This window comes from Triturus cristatus, chromosome 12, assembly GCF_964204655.1.
Source record: "Triturus cristatus chromosome 12, aTriCri1.1, whole genome shotgun sequence".
NCBI lineage: Eukaryota > Metazoa > Chordata > Amphibia > Caudata > Salamandridae > Triturus > Triturus cristatus.
The window spans coordinates 474424933-474447582 of NC_140595.1; positions in this window are offsets into that span (position 1 = coordinate 474424933).

Sequence of the window (22650 nt, forward strand, 5' to 3'; positions counted from 1 at the left end):
GTTCTCAGAGGACAAAACCTGCTCTGGGCAGGGGTGTTTCACACCTCCTCTAGGACAGGATGGCCGTCCCCGGCAGGAAGCTTCAAAGGCAATGCCACCTTTGAAATTCAACCTAGAAAACTGTAGATAGTGGGGGAGGCTAAGCCCCCTTTCCTGCTCTACTTTTGCTGGGAGGAAAGGCTGGAAAGGTAGTTAGAAGAGAAGACTGGGCAGTTGAGGAGAATCCCTCACCTGAAATTCCACCATCTTGAGATGGTGAGAAAACCTCCAATCAGGGCTAGGGTAGTGCCTCTTCCCACATGAAGTGGTCACTAGAGGGTGTAGACACCCTAAATGTAAGTACCCCATTGGCTACTGCCTTTCTCCCCTTGTAAAGCCCCCAAACTTAGTATTTAAGTGGCTCCCTGAGACCTGAACCTCATATTCATCGGACCAAAGAAGAACAGAATAAAGAAAATCCGCTGAATGCAAACTGAAGCCCTGCTTCAGAAGAAAAAGGCGCCAGACCCTGCCAGCTGCTCCACTGACTAGAAAATTGCTGCCTGCTGCGTTTACCTGAACCAGCAAGGACTCCAAGAACACCGGAACACCTACAACATTCAAGATATTGCTGAGATGCTCCCTTGGAGTGGAGGTATCACTCCCCTGCACACCACAGGCACCGATCCCTTGAAGTCCGGTTTGTCGACTTGCTGATCCCTGAAAACCTTGACACAGCACAGAATCAAGGAGAGGTACAACATCTCTGGAGGGTCAGATCTACCTCTCTACCAGTTTGGAGGCACCAGGACCTACCAGAACCGCGGAGTACCAATACCTGGGGTAACGGACCCTCAATGTTAAAAACCAAGAAGAGTCCACTCCAGACTCCCAAAGCACCAGAAGCAAGCACTCATTGAGGGACGTCGAGACGCCTGCGACACACTTCCTGATTGGCCCAGCTGTCCCGAGATTACCTCTCCAAGTTTCCTGCTCCTGACCGCGAGGACCCTAAAGACGCACCAGTACCAACTAACCAGCTCTGCTCCTGTGGTCCCCAGGCCCTTGCGACCTCCTCCCTCTAACAGACCCAGCAGAATTACCTGTATATCCACCTGTGCAGTGCCTATCCAAGTAGCCTCCTTAGTCTTTACACACCAATTTCCAAGACCCTCAGCACTCTGCTACCGCCTAATTCGGGATGCTCCCAAACTTCTCCTGCTGGAACTTTGGACCTGGCCCGACATCGTCCAAAAACAAGAGGGTGAACTTTGTGAAAGCATAGCCTGATTTTACATGCATTTTTCCTCTTTTTTCCCATTTATTCCTATGGTGCGTAATTGAGCACAAAAGTTAAATATTCTCCAAAATTTCCAAAATCGTAACTCCGAAAGTACTTACCTTAGAACTGTGTTCTTGGTCGTAAAAAAGACATACAAATCGACTTTATCTTTACAAATTGGTCTTGGATTTATTCTTGAGTGTGTGCCTCATGTATTGCCTCTGTGAGGACAACAAAGGTTAGCACTACTCTCTGATAAGCCTAACTGCTCGCCCACACTCCCACACAAAGAGCATTAGATTTATCTGCTTTTACCTCTGTGTATTATTTGGGGATTCTCTGGACTCTCCGCACAGTGTACTTCTTTTTAGTACACTATATAGATTGCTAGCTTCCTACAATACTTGTCTTCACTATATTGCAGTAGTCGATATTTAAGCTTTGATTTGTAGCATACTATTTAAAATAAGATTTTTTGGTAGGTCAACCTGGCATTGGCACTGAAAATTGGTACTTTGGGCCGTTTTTCTAATGTCACATAATACATTTAGTTTTTACACCCATAAGTAACAGTCGGCATCTACTGGGGAATTGAGTACATATTCCTATCCTGCATCTTCGAAAAAAGGGCCGAAAGCAAATTAAACGCAGCACACGTGTGGACCTACAAACGAAAACGAAAGAACCACTGGGTTCCTGAAAGAGAGAAGGAGATGTGTCCATGTATGAACGAGGACTTCTGCATTCACCTGAAAAGGTCTGCTGAATATTTGCATTTTGTTCTATCTTAAATAATCATGGACATAGCTTCAAGGGGGAGTGTTTGGGGTGTGACACCCCCCAAATAAATGCATTCTTGGCTTGAGAGTTGGGTCTGGGGGCCCTGCGTTGGGTCTCCTCTGTCTTTGTTAGTTTGTATCCTTGTCCTAGTTTGACTAAGAGGTTTTAACTTGTTACATTTGTTTAGCAGGAACTTAGACAGGGGCCCACTTAATGCAAATCAGCATTGACCCTGTTCCTCATAGGAACAGTCCATTCTAAACATTGGTCATTCATCCCTCCACCTTGCGGCATACTGTTTTTTAGTTTCAGATTCACCCCCCACCCCCGAATATCACAGACTGTAAATAATATTGTAATTAGGAGACATGCCCATCACAGATGATCGTGGACGTACTAATGAGGTTAAAGTTGAATAATTGATGGTTATATGGTCCTTCGGGATGTTGATCACAAACTGTTATCCGTATATATTGGTTAAACTTGGAATCATAGCTGTGATCTGATTTAAATTATTATTTCTATGAAATTATAAAATGAACCTTGCGAACATACAAACCACAGAACCCAACTCTTCACTCACTAAGGGCGCAAGGAATCTACTGGTTTACAGGAGAAAAAGTCTCTTGAAACAGGATTTTTCTTGGACCTTGCACTGTGTGCACAACATTTCTATAAATAACAAAGGTCTTCTAGCAGGTTACCCACATCCAGACACAAAACAAGAACAGCAGCCTTGCTTTACTGAAAACAAACACTGGAGGTAAAAAAATGAGACTTAAAGGTTATCCATAGTCTCTCAGAGGCTTCCTCTCACATGTGCCACATGATGGTGCAAAAGCAGCCTGCCATCATGATGGATGGTTGATGGGACAGGCTGATCAACATCATGTCTATGGCATGACTGGTTTCTCAAGAAGGGCTTATATGAAGCACAACATGTCGGAGTTGTTTGATAAATGCAAACATTTTGTAATTTCATTCAGATTTACCATTGCCCGGCGATTTATTGCCAGTGGGAAGCCTCTTATTCTAGAACTCATTACCCTTTTGGAGTTGTTCATCCGAGGAATCTGTGTTGAGATGACACTCATTTAATCTAGCATGCTTGTACTGTCAGCCTATGACTCTGTGTAGCAGAGGTGAGTTGTGGTTACAAAGCTGAGTCTCTTGGACTGTAAACTTTCCCTCCATTTCTGCTCCTTGTATCACAGTCAAGACGCTTCAAGCTATTATATGCAGCTCGAAGGCCACCTTCGCCCACTTCGGAATTTAATTTACAACTACAGAAGACCTGAACCTCAATTCAATGTGTTAGGCAAGGCCACTGGAATTATGCGGCAGGGGAGGACCAAATTATGTGGCAAGGTTGACAGTATTATATGTATGAGGCGTAACACAGCACATTTTATTGAAGTATTCTACATTGTTTTGCCATTTGTGCACATGTTAACGCTGCCTGGGCAAACCTTTCATCTCATTAGTACCAGTTTAGCAAATACCTCAAAAAGCAAAAGAAAAATGAACATTTAACTTTTTTGAAGAACCTCCCACTGTGCTGCAACACGCCCTGCCGAGTTTTTTGCGACGTTTGATCTGTTTGAGCTAGAAACAAAAACTTTTTAAAACCAACAGACTATGCAGTAGATGATGGATTATGTGGCAAATCCATAAATATGGGGAAAATGCCGCAGCCGTAAAATCGCATAATTGCAGTGGCCCTGGTCATAGGTATAACTCTGGTATGGGAGTAGTTTCTGTCATAGCGGCTTCTTCGAGTCTATTGCGCTGCTCATTCATCCAGTTGGTGGTTGCTTGTCGTCAGTGGTGGTGCTATTTTGCTTGCTTGTAAAGGAAGGTCAAGTGGACATCTGTGCCAAGCATACATGTAATGCAGGGTCAGTGCTGTACTGGGTGCCAGGCCTTTACAGAGACAGGGTGCAGTGCAAGCAGGCAAAGTTTGGTTTTGGAGACTGTCATAGCTGAAGAGACAGCCAGCTCAACTTTGGAATCAGAGTGTTGCTTGGGACCCAGAGCTGACAAGCTGAGATCCCTCTGCACTGCTGTCTGGGTAGTTTGCAAACAGGGCAGGGCCAGTGGAGATCACTGCATAGCAGTGCATATAATAGTTTAGGTCTAGCCAGCACTAAAATATAGTCAATCTGGAGTGGTAAATACAGCAGCTTACCCAGGCACGTTCCACGTCGAGCAGGGGGAACAATGATGTCAGGAGTTCCAAGGTACTAAAGGTCAGATTGATAACACATCCCCTGGCGTGAGCCAATGGCAGACCTGCTGTTGCAAGAAATGGGGTGTGACGTGGAACCAGGCTGAGCTTCTAGTAATGTAATTTAGGCAAAGGGCAAGACAGAGGAGGGGCCAAACCCACCTGTCAGAAACTGAAGAACTATGAAAATGGCTGCCACTGCCTTCAAGGCGTATGATAATCTTACATGGGGCCACTGCGGGTTACCATGCTGCCCAACTGTGAATAAAGATAACAAGTGCTAAGTTGTCTGAATACAGAGAGGGTATAATCAGATGTGCACTTTCTAGTTTGTGTGTATGGGCGGCCCTTGCACGGTCCATACGCTGCGGGTGATCCACTTGCTCAGGTTTAATATTGGCTGTGAAAGTGGTTCTGTAGCAAAAGTGGCTTATGGGCAGCTATGCATAGGCAGCATTATGTGAAAATGAAGAATCCCAAATGAAAGAATCCATCAAGGAAAAAATGTAATTGATGATGAAAACTGTGCATTTTTGCAATAGCAAAAGGAGCATACATGCTTTCAATATTATTTAAAGCATAAAGGACCTGTTAACAGTGTTAGAATAAGTGTTTGGATTAGGAAGTGGATAAGTCTCAGGGATAGAGTGTGGATAAGAGTAAGAGCTACACGTACTGTTGCCATTTTAGTCATTTTACCAATAATCCAAATCATAACTTCTTTATTGGCATTGCAATAATGATTGGATTTTGTATTATAAATATATTACCAGTGTAGAATCCTCATAAAAAATGTATTCCCCATAATTATATGTATCTGTTGTCTCAGAGGTTGTACCACCCAGTTTCTTCTTGTGTTATGGATAGATGTTGGAAAGCATGCAGGTAGGTTTGACACTAAAAAAATTGATAAGCAAGGGCAATGAACTCTACTCCCTGCTTTGAGAGACCAGCGAGTTGGCCATACTCCAGGTGAAAGCTGAGGCCAAATAGACAGATCTTCACACTGGACGTTCTTCATTTGTTTCCTTACACACCAGATGTGATCACACAAATATATAGTGAGCTAACTCCTGAGGACTGACAAGACCATTTTCGAAATATAGCATCAGATAGATTTCTTTCCTAATATCTGTAGGAATCGGGTTGTTAGTTGACTGGGGTGGGAGCACCGGTGAAGCACCAACCACAATCCTTGTCAGGATGAGGCACAAGTGAACCCTAAATTAACATGTGATCAACCCTCTGGTGGCTTGGCAAAGAGCAGTCAGGCTTAAATTTGAGGCAATGTGTTAAGTATTTGTGCAATACTTCAAACAATAATACAGTGAAAACACCACACGAAAAGGATCCAGCACCATATTAGAAAGATAGAGAACATTTTAATAAATACAAGAAGACAAAAATGACAAAAATCCAATCAGTAGAACCGAAGTTATGAATTTTTAAGGAGTAAAGTGCAAAATAGCATCTAAAAGCACAAATCTTCAACTGCAGCTATCTGGTCATGCTGGACCTGGTCAAATTCAAAAGTTCAGGAGCGCAGGTTGGATACAGTCCCAGGTTAGTCCAGCTAACATTTTATATTCTCAGGTTTTGTGCCAAGAGTTTGCGTTGGAGAAGGCCGCAAGGAAAGCATCGTGGGAGGCTGTCAGCGTGGTGCAACGAGCAGGCCAGGCGTAGCGGACAGGTGGCTGGTGTTTCGTGTTAGCTGTCCCCCACTGGTAGTCGAGCTGGTATTCAGTAAGAGTCTGTGAGCCACATCGAGGGTTCAGGACCTGAGAAGCACCACTTGGGAGTCAGGAACTCCTTGCAGCTGGGTACGGGAGCTGGTTGGGGAGCTTTTTATGTCACTTTGGATCTATTTGGAAGCCAGCAGACTAGCCCTTGGAGTCACTAAGGGATCCTGGGTTCAAGATGAAGTTGCAGGTCCAGTTATTCTTCCCCAGGCAAGAGGGCAGCAGGAAGCAAATCAGCAGGGCAGCAGTTCCTTTAGAGCATCAGTTAGCAGAGTAGCAGTCCTTGTATTAGCACAGCAGTCCTTTTTCCTGGCAGACTATCCACAGTTCTAAATGTGTACTAAAGAGTTGTTGTCTGGAGTCCTTCTTTTATACACAGTTGTCCCTTAGATGTAAGGAGTCGCTTCTAGAGGCATGCCTTGAAAAGTGCACAGGTTCCCTGCCTTCCTGGGCCTGGCTCCAGAATAACCATTGGGGGATGTAACTCTTTGTGTGGAGACAGGACACAACCTATTTAAGTGTAAGTGGGGCTGTTCCCAGCTCCTCCCATCCATCCTGCCAGTGATAGCCCATTCAGCAACACCTACACTCTCCATTGTGTGTGGCTGTCTGGGAGGAATACACAAAGTCCAACGGCCAGCAACACCCAGTCATGTGACCCAGAGACAGACTGCAGGTACCGAATTGCTAAAGCAAGATAATGCTAAATTTCTAAAAGTGGCATTGTCAGAACTACAATTAGAAATCTGACTTCGCCATGAGTTAGGATTTTTAATTGTGATTCCAGAGACACCAAACATGAAATGGGCATCTATTCCCATTTGGAAATTACACTTATAAAATGTAATAATGTAATTCCAATGTTATTCTATGGAGGAGATAGGCCTTGCGATAGTGAATTTCAAATTCAAGACTTTTTCACAACCAGGGCATGTAAAACTTAAAAGTATATGTCCTACATTTTAAATACATTGCACCCTCCCTCTGAGCTGTCCAGGCCCTACCCTAGAGGTGACTTAAATGTGTATAAAAAAGGAAGGTTTGGGGCCTGACAAAAGGTTTGTTTAGTCAGGTCGAAATAGCAGTTAAAAAAATGCACACACAGGGGCTGGCCGTTGAGAAATGTTTAAAGGGCTACTTAAGTGGGGGGCACAATCAGATCTGCAGACCTACTAGTAGCATTTAAGTTACAGGCCCTGGGCTCATGTAGTACCTCTTTACTTAGCAAAAAGAACAATTGATGGACAGAATGCAGAACAATGTCATACATTCACCCCAGTACAGAGATCTGGGCCTAAATCCATCGTTTTTTTGCTCACCATGCCATTCCAGTTTGGACCCAGCCATATGCAAATCAGTCTTGACCCTGCTCCCAATGGGAACAGTCCAGCCCAAACCGCCAGGCCAGACTCCCCGTCCCACTTGGGGTGACAAATGCAAAATGAACACTTGATGGACAGAATGCAGAACAATGTCATACATTCACCCCAGTGCAGAGATCTGGGCCTAAATCCATAGTTTTAGCCCTCATCCGCCTGAATCGTTTGACTCCAGTGGCATGGAGAGAACGGGACCAACGTCTGGGCATACCCGTCCCACTCGGGGTGACAAATGCAAAAAGATTTGCATATGGCCATATGGCCAGGTCTAAACTGGGGTGGCATGGTGAGCAAAAGAATGATGGATTTAACCCAGATCTCTTGACTGGGGGTGAATGTTTTGATTTGTTCTGCATTCCGTCCATCAATTGTGTGTATTTTGCTACCTCCTTACTTAGGACATATAAGTAAATTAAATACGCCAATTCCGTATAAGCTAATTCCTCATGTTTTAGGGAGAGAGCACAATCACCGAAGCACTGGTTAGCAGTGGCAAAGTGTGCGGAGTCCTAAAGCCAACAAAAACGATTTCAGCAGAAATAGAGGAATGTAGGCAAAATGTTTGGGGATGACCTTGCAGAAAGGGCCAAATCCACCAATATCTAATAGACTATAATAGCAAAAGTGGTTGTGAGAAACATACCTAGAAGTTTGCAGAGTTAAAGCCTTGCAAAGCAGAGCTAGGATAGGGACTTAGTACTTCACCCTTGCAAATCAATGATAATCAGCTTGTTAAATCTGTACTTACATTTAAATCTGCCTCACCTACTACGCCATTGAGCTTAGAGATCGATTTATCCAAGAGGAATTATCTGGCAGCAATACAATCAGATGTCCTGTGTAATTGTATGGGTGTAGCACAAGAAGACTAAATGCAAATTAAAATTAACAATTTCACAAGAGTGTTAATGTGGCATCTACTGAGGCGAATTTACACCTAAGGTGAACCGAAAAAGACAACATAATGATGGAGGCCACAGTTTTCAAAATCCCCAAGCTAGGAAAGAATCTAGTGCATACTGAGCCTACTTACCTATCGGCTGAAGGTAGATGCCAAATTCTATACAGAGGTCTTAGACATGGGCTTTGAAAATGTAATTAACAAAGTGGTGACTAATGCAAAACAGTAAGACCTAGTCATCGCTTGCCCTTTAGATCCCAGGAAGTAAGAGAATGTCATACAGTTACATCTGCAAGTGCCCAGCTCGCTGGCTGCATAGTTTGTGCTTAGTGTGTTGTGGCAGGCCTGGTTTGGTTTGGCACTGAAGCTAGTAAGGACGTGCTAGTCCTCAGAAGGCTGGAGGTATCCGAGTGCAGAAGACACAGCAGAGGGGATCAGGCACATCTTTAGGATCCTGGGTGCCGGGGCCAGACGTATTTTGGGGGCTCCTGTTTGAAACAGCTTTGAATTTATGATCCAATTTCAGCTCTCTCATACCATCTTTGGCCAGGCCACTGACAGCGTACAGGCAGACCCGTCCAAATTCTAAAATTGTTACGTCTAATATTTATGGATAGTGAGGTGTGTTTTGAATATTGTAACACAACAGTAGCTCACTAATATTACTGCAAATAATCTCTGTGACACCCTCCCATTTCTCATATGTGAAGTCCTGTTTTGATCTGAAAAACCCAAAACTTTTTTATGGATGTTGCATGAAACATAAACACAACATTGCTCTGCAAAATGTCTGTAATAGACTCTCACACATCACCCACATTAAAAATAAATTAAAGGAAAATGTATTTAAAGCAATCTGAGAATTATTCAAGGTCACCAGGGCAAGACTCTCTGTGGAACAGAGCTGGCACTATCAGGGGAGCCCCTGAAAGGCTGGGGCCCTGGACCAGAGCCCATTTTGCCCATGCTGTAAAACTTCTCTAGAGGAGAGTGTCCGTTGTGGAGGAAAGAGGGGTTTGTGAACATCTGTGCTTTATTTATCACTGATAGTGTAATGTTTGTGGTCCGATATGGAACACAGCAATGGAGCCAGAGGATGCGACGCAGTCACTGTTGTGGGCCCTGCTACCTACCGTAGGTGGCCCAGGTCCTCGGGTACTATTGCACTTTCATTGGATTGAGCAATCCTCCTGAAGTGCCGCTGACTCTCCAGCAGTAGCTTGGGCAAGCGAGGCTAGCTCCAGGAGGCGGCTGTAGGTTTGCGACTCAGATACAGTATGACACAGTAATGCCAGTAACCACATGCAAAAAAATCAAGATTTAGCAAAGAGAATAGGCCTTGGTGGTAGGAAAGGGTAGAGCAGATAAAATAAGACAGAAGGTAGTAACATTTTCCATGATGAACTATATAATTCTAGCATGTATGTACTATAGTCCCCTTAACACAGAGTATGGGGGCAATGCAATTCCATGGAGAGGAAGAACAAACGTTCTGGCAGACTTCAGATACTCTCCGTTTTTTAATACAAGTTTCAGTTCATATGGTCTAGCCAATGGAATATCAGTATCAGTGAATACATTTTATAGCATAAATTCCTTCTGAACAAATGCTAGAGAGCCTTTCTAATGTACACCAGAGAGCATAGGGTTTTGTTCCTTTTGTTTTGTAATATTAAAACAGTTTCCAGGGCTGCTATTTGCTCTCACCCAGAACTGTGAGAAATATTGCTCTGCAAGGCGTGCCACAATCAATGGCACATGCCACAGATATAGCACAAAAGAAGGTGATTTACTTAAGATGGATATGATGAGAGAGGGCAGGTTCTAAAAGAATGTGTGGGAGTAAGCCTGGTAGGAGAAAGGAGATGTTGTCTAGGCAAAAAGCAAAATAACCAGATAGCAATGTCCTGAAAGGCAGGTGTAGGCATTCAGCTGAACAAAATGACCTAGGAGGACAAGTTAGCAGTTTGGAAGAACAGAACAATGTTAGCAAGTAAATAATGGAAATATGCACTCAGCTATTTGAGCAGGATGCATTTAGGATCCAGGCAGCCAGCCAATACCTTGTGAGAGATTACAGGTGTGGGAAGAATGCAACAGGCTATGAAGAAGGCAAGCAACAGCAATACAATCAATACCAGAATAGCGAAAACCTCTGCAAAGTGGCTACCTGCAAGAGTGGAAGTATGTTGTTTGAAACAGAAAGCATGAGAAGTGGATGTATGTTGTTAATATAGAACCCTAGTTTGACCACAATTGTATCCGTGGGAGCAGTTCTCTGCTGGGCATGATGCCCAAGTGTGGTAATTATAGTGTGCTTGATGTGCATCGTGAAGCCTGCTTGTTTCACAAACTTTAAGAAAAGGTTTGGTGCACTCACTGGGTCTGTAAGGGCTTGAATCATCCGCAGACGCGTTTCAGGCTTCTGCCTTCCTCAGTGCTGAAAGGCATGAATAACAAAGCCCAGTGACAGCCATTTAACCAGTCCTGCCGTCTAATTGGTGGATCCTTAGACAATGAGAGGACTGCAACTTCTCAGAGGTCGCCAGTGGGGTGTCAAGATTTCCGGTACTATTTGATGTTATCCGGGCCTCAATGCTCCATTCCATAGTTTTATCTGATGTCCATGAAATGCTGTAACACTTCCACCACCTTAAAAATCATAGTCACTGTGCCTACACATGCCACACGCCTGCCACTGATTGTTATCACAGGGTTCGCTGTGGGTATCCTTCATATGTAAAGGCATCCTGGCTTTGGATAGACCATGACCTACATAGGTCAATAGGGTCCGTCAGCGGTGGTTCAGGCAGCCCCTAAATGAATACCATAAACATCGTTCCATCTAGGGCCGCCGAACTCACGGCGGGTGCAACCAGAGAGCGGGGGTGGAGCCCGCTTGTTTCACAAACTTCAAGAAAAGTTTTGGTGCAGTCACGGGGTGTGTAAGGGCTTGAATCATCCGCAGGCGCGTTTCAGGCTTCTGCCTTCCTTCAGTGGCAGGCGAGGGGCATGTGTAGGCACAGTGACTATAATGTTTAAGGTGGTGGGAGTGTTGCAGCATTTCATGGACATCGGATAAAACTATGAAATGGAGCGTTGAGGCCCGGATAACATCAAATAGTACCGGAAATGTAGATGCCCCACTGCCGACCTCTGAGAAGTTGCAGTCCTCTCATTGGCTAAGGATCTACCAATTAGACTGCAGGACTGGTTAAATGTCTGTCACTGTGCTTTGTTATTCATGGCTTTCCGCACTGAGAAAGGCAGAAGCCTGAAACGCGTCTGCGGATGATTCAAGCCCTTACACACCCCGTGAGTGCACCAAACCTTTTCTTGAAGTTTGTGAAACAAGCGGGCTCCACCCCTGCTCTCTGGTTGCACCCGCTGTGAGTTTGGCTGCCCTAGGTGGAACGCTGTTTATGATATATATACAGATAAAACTATGGAATGGAGCATTGAGGCCCAGATAACATCAAATGGGAAACAACCTCTACAACGCACTCATTACATTGCACTACCTTTACAACGCAGTCATTACATCGCAACATCCTTTACATCACATGCCATTACAAAGCAGCCATTACATCTCATATCACTGCAACGCATGTCAGTACAACACATGTCACTACAACGCATACCATTACAACGCATACCATTACAACGCATAGTTTTTACCCTTACACTATCCAACACTTACCCTACTGTTGCACTCACTGGAGTGGGAATAGTAATTTTTCCCTCTACACTATCCAACACTTACCCTACTGTTGCACTCACTGGAGTGGGAATAGTAATTTTAAGCCCTACACTATCCAACACTTACCCTACTGTTGCACTCACTGGAGTGGGAATAGTAATTTTTACTCCTACACTATCCAACACTTACCTTAAATTAAATGTAATGGTATGCGTTGTAATGGTATAATGCGATGTAACGGAGCGTTGTAAATGTAGTTTAAAAAAATGCATTGTGATGGCATGCGATGTAAAAACATGCGTTGTAATGGATGTTGCGATGTAAAAACTGCTTTGTAAAGGCATGCGTTGTAAATGTTTGCATTGTATCGTCATACATTCCATCAAATAGTACCGGAAATGTTGACGTCCCACCGCCGACCTCTGAGAAGTTGCAGTCCTCTCATTGGCTAAGGATCCACCAATTAGACTGCAAGACTTGTTAAATGGCTTTCACAGTGCTTTGTTATTCATGGCTTTCCACACCGAGGAAGGCAGAAGCCTGAAACGCGTCTGCGGATGATTCAAGCACTTACACACCCCGTGAGTGCACCAAGCCTTTTCTTGAAGTTTGTGAAACAAGCGGGCTCCACCCCCGCTCTCTGGTTGCACCTGCCGTAAGGTTGGCGGCCCTAGGTGGAAGGCCCTAGGTGGAACGCTGTTTATGAGATATATACAAAACCTACTGGTGGTCGCCAGTGTGTAGTTATAGTTATGACCTAGTTTCCATAGGAAGAACGTTTTTTGTTTTATTTATAACTAAACCTGTTCACAATAGTTTTGGAGTTATTAAAGTGAAAATATTTATGTATATCTAGAGTAGCGGATCCACCGCAGATCAGCCATGGCGGATTCGCGAAGCCACGCGCCAACAGCACAGTCCATGATTAGCTGGCCACAACCTGAGAGGAAAGATGCAGCCGCCATTTTGTGCTCGGGACTTGGTTCCCAAGGGGGAAACTAAAATGTCAAAGTGATAGAAGGGGTCAGGGTTGAGATACCCTGACCCCATGGGACTCATGGAGGTGTCTGTGAGGGACCCCTCATGAGCTAGACATCGTCCAAAAATTGTTTTTTTAGTGCACAAGGGTCCACGGATCCACAGCAGCACTCATTGCAATCCTCAGTGAGCTCCACGCCGGGTCCGTGGATCCAGACCCCAATTAAAGAAACACATACATCCATTCACAGACCCACACACCTAATCACACACTCCCAGTTACACAACCACTCACACACCCTACAGTCTCTCACAGACCCACAAAATCACTCACACACCCAGTCACAGACCCACACAGCTACTCGCACACCCGCTGACACAATCACACAACCACTTACACACCCACACAACCACTCACATATCCATACAGCCACTTGGACACCCACTAAGAGACCTACACAGCCACTCACACACCCACTTACTCCCCCATACAGCCCCTCCCACACCCACTCACAGACCCACAAAATCACTCACACACCCACACAGCTACTCACACAGCCACTCCCACACCCACTTACACACCCACACGCCTACTCACACACCCACTCACACACCCATATAGCCATTCACACACCCACACAGTCACTCAGACAGCCACTCACAGATCCACATACAGGCAGTGAAAAACTTAATGAAATTGTATTAGCATATGTTTGTATTAAATGTTTTGTTTTAGTACTGAATGCATGATTTTGGTTGGGAATAGATCCGCGGATCCATAAAATGAATTAAAAAAAGAAAGACTTGGTGCATTGCATTTACAGAAAGACTACATAAGTTACCTTAGCATAAATATTATTTTTAAAGCATATAATAAGAATGAATGTGTGAATAAAATGTAAGTATAACCTTGTGAAAATGTATATTAGTAAATTGAACTTATGTGTCAAATTTCAGTATAATTTATATTAAAAAACTGTGAAATTCACTAAAAAATCAAAGGTTACAGGGATGATACAGTTAGGAAATTAAATTTTAAAAAACAGAAATTCTCTGAAAAAAACAAAGGTTACAGGGGTGTTATAGTTAGGAAGTAGAATGAAAAAAACCTTAGAAACTCACTGAACAAAATAAAGGTTACAGGGACGTTATAGTTAGGTTCAGATTTTACACACACAAAACCATAGAAATTCAGCAGTTATAGTTAACTGAGCTAACTATAACTTACGCCTCCCCGCAATGCACTGCTAATGACCTCATATATTACATAACTCACGACAAGGTCAGTGACATCACTGATGACATCTCAAATTACACCACTGATGATATCATCCAGCAAAGTAAACTTCAATATACTACATTGTAGGAAAGTGCCCCTTTTGACATAGTTGCCCCTCATTTTTTGCACGCCTTCTGGTGCAACTTTGAAAGTGTGCTTGGTTCCTGTCAACCAGGTCCCCAGCACCAGTGTTCTTTTCCTAAACTGTACCTTTTGTTCCACAATTGGCACCCCCTTTAGGCACATGTAAGTCCCTTGTAGATGGTACCTCTGGTACCCAGAGCATTGCACCTGAAGAGGGCCCCTAAAGCTGCAGCATGAATTGTGCCACCCTAAAGGGCCCCTCACTAAGATCATGCAAACTGCTATTGCAGCCTGCATGTCTTGAACATGGCACACACCCCTGAGTGCCATGCCAGTAAAACACTGCATGTGATATAGGTAAAACAACACTGCAGCAGGCCTCACAGCCCAAAGACAGGGTGCACTATACCGAATGTATGGGCATATCTGCATGAGTAGATGTGTCCCTGTTATATCTAGCAAAACCTTAGATATTACAAGTGTACAGGGAAGCCATGATGAGTACATGGGCTGGACACTCGAGTTCCCCAGCTACATGATGGCTTCACTGTCCCCCAAGGTGTTTGGTACCAAACACCTCGTCTTAATAAACCCACACTGATGCCAGTGCCTCATGTATTAATAAATTCACCCATAGGGCCCCTTAGAGGGGTCCCCTGAAAACCTACTGGCTAGTGGTGTGTTGGCTTACTGATCTCGACCAGCCAGCCACCATAGGCAGGTGTCTTACCTCCTACGGTGAGAGCCTATGCTCTCAGAAGCCTGGAACAAAGCCCGCTCTGGGTGGAGGTGTTCACACCTCCTCCAAGCAGAATGGCATTCCATGGCGGGAAGCTTCAAAGGCCCTGCCACCATTGTTATGTGACTCCTGGCCTCTCCATATAGTGGAGATACCCAACCCCCTGTCCTGCTTCCACTTTTGGCAGCAAGACAGGTGGGAAAATTAGTAAGATTAGAAGGTGTGCCCACTAGAGCAGGCCAGCTGATGTGGACCCTACTTTTAATATTCCTCCATGCTGCTTTTGGATGCAATTAGGATTCTAGGGTCAGGGTTATGCCCACTTCCCACAGGAAGTGGTCATATGGGGGTGTGGATGCCCTAAAGGTAGGTAACCTATTGGCTACTACCTGTCGCTCCCCACAATGCCCCTAAATTGAGTATTTAGGTGGCACCCCTGAAGCCAAGAACTGAGATTCAATGGTTCAAAAGAAGAAGGATGAAGAAGAGTCACTGCCCGGCGAGAACTGCAGTGGAACTTTGGACTTTGGTATGAAAACCTGCCCGTCCTCAGCCCTGTCTTGAAAATTACAACAGAGTGACTCATCCTGTGAGCTGGAGAACTACCAAAGCACTTCAAAAATCACCTACAGTGTCCCTTGGAGTAGAGTAGCTACTCCCCTGCAGTCCGCAGGCACCGACAAGCAGAGTCCCCAGCCTGACCGATGCTGCAGACCACCAGGAGAAGGTATTAATGCTCTTAAAGGTCAGATCTGTCTCCCCATCGAGTGTGAAGACACCAGGACCAACCGAAGCCGTGCAGTAACAACCCCCAGGGGTAGCAGACGCCCGGCACCAAACACCAACAGTGAGAGTCCAGTCTGGATTCTCACTGCACCAGAACCAAGCAGCCGTTGAGGGACATCCGCATCACTGAGAGCCACTTCTAGAGCCCATCTGCCTTGATTTTTGTCCCTGACCGCGAGGTGTATATTTGCACACCCAGCCGACCAGACCACTCTGCTTCTAGGTCCCGATGAACCAGCTATGCCTCCGTGCTCCAAGACCTCTTGCAACCTGAGCCCTCAGACTTGCCTGAAAGTCCCCCTGTGCAACCTCTTTACAGGTGGCCCCCTTCTCTGTAGCGCACCAGCTACCAGCTTTACCAGCTCCCTGCTCCCAGTAGAAACCGGGCGGTTCCCGACGAACTGCTGGTAGTACTTTGAACCTCGGCACACAACTACTCCGATCCCAGAAGATGAACCCCTGAAACCGACTGTACCTACTTTTGCGCATCTTTGACTTTTCGTTCCATAGGATTTCATTGTGCTTAAAGGTGCACCACTTTAAAAGCTTTACTTACCTGTACGATTTATTGTTGAAGAAAGTAGTGACCTTTGACCAAAGTTCTTGGTTTCAATATATATATAAAAGTGTTAGTTTTCTAAATTGGTCTTGAATTTATTCTTTGAGTGTGTGATTTATTTATTGCTTCTGTGAGTACAATAAATGCTTAGCACTACCCTCTGATAAGCCTAACTGCTTCCCCACAATACCACAAAAGAGAGCGTTAGTATTATTTACTATAGCCTCTGTAAACCACTTGGGGAGCCACTGGACTATCTGCACAGTGTACGTTTAAGTACCCTATACAGAGAGTCAGTTTCATAAGTACATAAAATACCAACATACATAAAATACCTTTATAAGCAGATTCTCCTGTCTCTTGCTGTATGCTGTATGTCTGCTGTATGTCTCTCCAAAATGTTTTAAATGAGAAAAGGAGCCAGGTGAATTGTAAAAAACGCAATGGTATAATTTATTATACTAAACTGAAATGTGTTTCAAAGCCACATTATAAAGAAAAACACTGTTTTGAAATTTGAAGTGTCTTAATCATAAATGTACTCTCCGAGCCAAGCAACTGCAGACCCATCATCTTCCTTCTCCCTAAACCCCTGAATGTCAGCCCTGCTCATGGCGACACTGCAAGAGATAGGAACCAAATCAATGCAAGAACAAATGGTCTGACCGGCACACCTTAAAATCATCTGTTTTCAATTGTTTGTTTGTAAAGCGTTGAATGCTGTATACAAGTAACGCAACCCACATTTTCTTCAACAGCAAAATTGGCTCCACCAGCAGAACAAAAATGCCCCACGCCCTGCCAGCCCAATGGGAAAATGCCCAAGGCTTGGTAAGGCCAATTCAGGCCTCCTGGGCATGGATGTATGGTATCCAGTCAAATTTCTGGATATTTTAAGACAAATGTTTGTGGCAACGTAAAGATTTTGATTATGACTGTAATTCCATCCAACTAGACAATTTGGAGATGTTATTGTTAGAAATCAGATTCAACAGCATTGAAAGGTGCTAAAGGATCTTAAAGAAGTATCAGCCTGTCACAGTCTGCATCTGTAATACAAATACACAAAGGGTGAAGGAGGAATGCTTCCAATAAGTCTTCCCACTGGCATTAGCTCAGGGTAGCACTCCAACCCACCATTCTTTTGTCCACCAAACCAGCCTTAACCCTGCTCAATAGGAACAGTCCAGCCCGAACTTCTAGGCCAGCTCATCCCTAAACTGGATCACAATCAACGCAAGACAGGTTTCACCCGATTCGGGCTTGTCAGTAAGGTGTTGGTCGGCTCCATTGGAACAGTGAGCATGGGACCCACGTTTTAGCATACCCATGTCACTTAGGGTGGTAACACGAACACACTAAAGGTGATGGGAGGAATGCTTTCAATAAGTCTAATCACAGGCAATCGCTCAGGGTAGCACTCCAACCCACCATTCTTTTGTCCACCATGCTAGCTCAGTTTGTAAGTCTGTAATACACCTCACCTCACATCTACAGTACAAGCAGGTCCAGTTCAGCACTTAAGTGTAAAACCAGTCTATTGTGAGTAGGACTCCCGGTTTATGGTATTTATTTTTTTAACTTTTTATTGGTATTGCTCCATATTTATTTTGTATTTTGTGAACAGATGAGGTGATATCTCGTATATTTCTGCATTTATTTAACGGATAAATGTGCACTCACACTTTGATGCATGTCAGGTTTTAGCACATTACACAGCCAAAAATAATAAAATAATGAACACACAAAAAAAATTGTATAACAGCACATATACATGTTGAGATATGCAGTCATTTTAAAAAAAACATTTTTTTTTAAAGAATCAACATAAAAACAATTCAAACCAAAGCAAGTGCAGTGTAGTGCAGTCATCAACACTTTTCAGTAATCGCAATATATTAGTACAGTAAAAGACAAATGAGATATCCAGTAATTTAAGCAAATATCAGTGTGCTTTGTAACCCCCCATGCTGCCAATATGTGTAGCTATTGGCCTGAAAGTCATTAATCTCAGCATGGAGATTCACTCAAAAGAAGCCAAATTATCTGTATTTTTCCGCTTTTAAAAATAAATACAGACAGGAAAGACAGTGTTATCTGTCTGTATTTATCTGTACAAATCAGTAAAAATGGGAAACAGGGAGCCCTAGTTGTGAGTTGAGGAGGGTGTTTAGTTCAGCATCATCCTGTAACAGGATTATGACAAAGTGCACTGTATGTTTGCAGTAATGGAGGACCAGGTTGTGGCTGGGTTGGATAAATTATGGGGTAAGGGAAAGGCAAATTACTCCGCAAGGGAAGACATATTATCATATTGAAGGAAAAATATGCATCATTCTGTGGCATTATTACATAACAATTATTTTATTTAAGCTCACATTGATGCAACCGAAGAAAGAAAGGTATACACATTGAGTGAAACTGTTCAAAATGGTATTCACCAATACTTAGTGCTTTTGATTAAGATAGAAGCACTGGAACACCATGTTATTAATTAATTCCTACCATCCTGAGTAAAATAACCAGAGTAAACCTTTACAAAGTTGCACTTAAAGGAACACAAACATGTATGTACAAATCTCTTGTAATAAAAGGTGCACTTCTTTCACTCTGTGCATCCCAGTTACATTTTAAATCTTGTGTTCAGGTTTGAGTTTCCACTGAGTTCCTACTGTAGGGCTTTTTGCCTTAAGAAACAATCCTGTAGAAAAGTACTTTACATTAGATATTTATATGTGTGTGTCTTACTAGGAGATGCTTTAAAATTCAAGATATGAGACCCCTAAAAAAGATGCAAAATGTTAGGGATTTTTTAAAACTGGGATGATCTTTTGAAAGAAGTGCTTCTCTCAAAACAGTACATGTGATGTCATGTGAATTTCCATGAATGAGTAAATAAACTATTTTCATGACAAGGAAGGAATCATTCTTTCCGCCCAGTTTGAATTGCATTCAAATGAGTAGGGTTCAGTTTCCTGCTACAGATAGAAGCACTTCCCCGAGACCTGGGAATCACCATCTGGGGAATATTCTCAACTCTATATTGTCTGAATACAGCAATCAACAGCTGAAAGTCACCAGTTTACTTTTGCAAAGGGCTTGGTGCTACATTGTGTACCAAGTGCTGAATTACAGGCAAACATTGGATTTGTTTGAGCTAAACTCCCGTTTAGTGTTCAGATCTGCAAATCATGCGGCAGATGGAGGATTATGTGGCAAGTGGAAACATCTATAATTACATTAACAACAGAGTGGCCATGAAATCCTGCGTTTTCCCATTCGCCGGCTACAGTGGACTTAGCAAAGCACCTTAAGAGGCTACAGCAACTTAGTTACTCATGCCAAAGGAACATCTGGAGAGCCTGAACCTTTACTAGCCCTGATCAGAATCTTAGGGCCTGATTCAGAGTTTGGTGGACTGATACTCTGTCACGAATGTGACGAATACTCCCTCCGCCATATTACAAGCTCTTTATATCCAATGGCATTTGCAATAGGTTTGTGACAGAGTAACCCGTCCGCCGAACTCTAAATCAAGGCAATTTTTGTTGTATTGAGATGGGTCACAATTCCTAGAATACTGTCCCATTTTGAAGAGGGTTTTCAACTAAGGGTTCACCTCTGTCTAATCTTTCTCAGGTGTCCTGGTGGAGTTTAATTATTTTAAGATTGAAGAAAACAGCTAGTTTGTCACATAGTGACTGTGTCGGGGTGATGCCATTGATCAGAGAAAACAGGTTTCTCAACTCAGGCAGTATGCTACACAGATGTTTAGGTCGAGCCTGTGCAGCGCATGCGCTGCTCTGCAATCCATGCTGTGTTGGAGTATGTACTTGAAGCCCTGTCCACTCTGCCCATATTTGTCATTGGCTTGTGATAATGTCCTTGTAAATGCTGGCGTCTGATTTGTTATTAGGCCCTCCTTAGTACCGTCTTGTCTTCAGTTGTAACCTCCCATGAGAACTGGCCCTTTTACTTCGGTTGTTACACGGTATGTCTTCTTTAGTCTGTAAGCACTCTTTTCTTTAATGAGTTTCCCTTGTGACCACCATCTTGTTTATTTAACTCGTAGCAAACGGGGAGCTCTTCATGGGCCATGGGAGACAGAAGGGGGCAACTCAGCGATGCCTTCAAGCATTTGGAAGGCAATAGGTCTCGCATTTGCGAGAGTTTAAGCTATTGGCATTGTAAATGACAATGCCTTTTATTTATGTTTTAAAAACTAAAACATAAATAAGAGGCATTGCCAATAGCTCAAACTTGCGTAAATGTGAGACCTATTGCATTGCAGATGCTTGTTTTAGAGTTGTCAGCAGCCAAAGATTACCTCTGTCTAGAGTGGGTTCATGTTACATTTTAATATACAAAATACCTTTTGGCTTGCTGCAGATAGAGGTTTTTGTCTGCCAAATTTGTAATGTGGTCTCTATTTTTGCTCTAGTTGGTGTTTTACTAACTTTGCAATGGGCTGTAACCGGAAACATCAATTAACTTTCTATATCTACTGTAGACATAAATACTTCATGTAAGAAAAATGTGGGTTAATGTAGATATGAATTACAGGCTTAGTGGAGTAAACAAAGTAGTATCTCTGTGAGTGTGATCAGATCTGGATACAGTTTTTCCCAATAACATCCTGAGCTTAATTCTGATTGCACGGAAGTCCTTACAACATGACACATGACTATAGATTTGAGTGGTGTTGGTCCTAGCCTGGTATAATGTGACAAACTGATATAATATTGTTCTGGTGCTTTCAACATCCCTTGAAATGTGAAAATAATCTATCTTCTTAAAACTAAAAGTAATCAGCAAAACATTTCTCTCAGAACTCATCTGTCTACCACTCCACTGCAAAGGAAGCACCCCTGGTCTCATTTCTCTAGTCATCTGCTTACCAGTGAAAGTTCACTCAAAGTTGACTCATTTTGAAACTAGGCTATTAGAATCTACTATTCTGGATAGCCCCAAGAAAGGTAAACACCCAAAAAAACAAAATATATAGACACCCTTACAAAACCTGTCAATTTTGCAATTATCAGAGGACCTCAAAACTTCAGCCACACTACAAACTACTTGACAGAAGAAGTCACAAACCATTATAAGTAGACCTCCTGCAATATTATAAACAAGCTGCAAGGTCAGTGGCCACACCAGAAACCAAGATGGCTGCCTAGAGCAGAGATCCGCGACCGGATCCACTTCCATCCTTGCAATTGGGGTTCCCTTGCTGCTCTCCCTGGAAAATTGGGGCCAGAGTGACCTGCGAGGGGGCTGGCATTAACTGGTCCCACGACTGGGCAAATTTGGCCGGTGACGTCCACTGCATCCTGGGACTCTGAATGGACCGTGGCATTCCTTGGAGGCACAGCGGTGATAGGGTCCACCAGTGATCCTGAGATGATGGATCTCCCTCCGAGACAGGGGACAAAAGGCCTGCTCCTAGCAACACCAGCTTGCCCCCTCCCCATGTGCGGTGCAGGACTTTGGACCATGCTGAGCTGAGGGCAGGTTGCCCACGGCATGGTGTGTCCACTGGCCCTCGAGCAGTGGTGAGCTGAGGCCTACGCTGCATTGAGGTAACTGCGGTTTCAGCACTAAGAATGGGTGAGTAGACATTAATGTAACCATGAGAGAAACATTGATTCCACATCTGCAGAGAACTTAGCCTATCCTCCCACTGTGGCAATCCCTTCTCAGACAATCTGACCCTGTACTGCCTTGCGTCCGGACCTTAATAGCTGCCCTGCTGCAGGGCAGCTGCAGTGAGTACAGAGGAGCATACTAGTGAGCCACCTAATATTGTGACCTCTGCAAAGACCACCGCCCCTGGACATTGGTCATCATAGATAAGGGAGTTCCCAAACAGAGCTGGTTACAATTTGATCTACGCAAGGCAGTGAGGAGGATACCAGTGCTGGCAGACGCCAAAGATGGCGCATCAAGTGATTCGCCACGTGAAGCACAGCCTGTGTCTGATGCAATACTTCTGGAGCTCAAATCTGGCCTTCAGCGTATAGACACAAAAATAGAATCCATGTCCACTAGACTAGACCGACGCATGGAACGACTGGATAGACACAACAACAGTTTAGAAGGTCCGGAGGATGACATCACCACCATCAGTGGCATTGAGTTCCAGAGTTTGGCTGCCAGAAATCCAAAGGACCTGCCCCCCTGGCGCATTCTGCGTACTCTAGGGGTTACGGTCAAATCCGCTTCACAAGACCTAAGATGT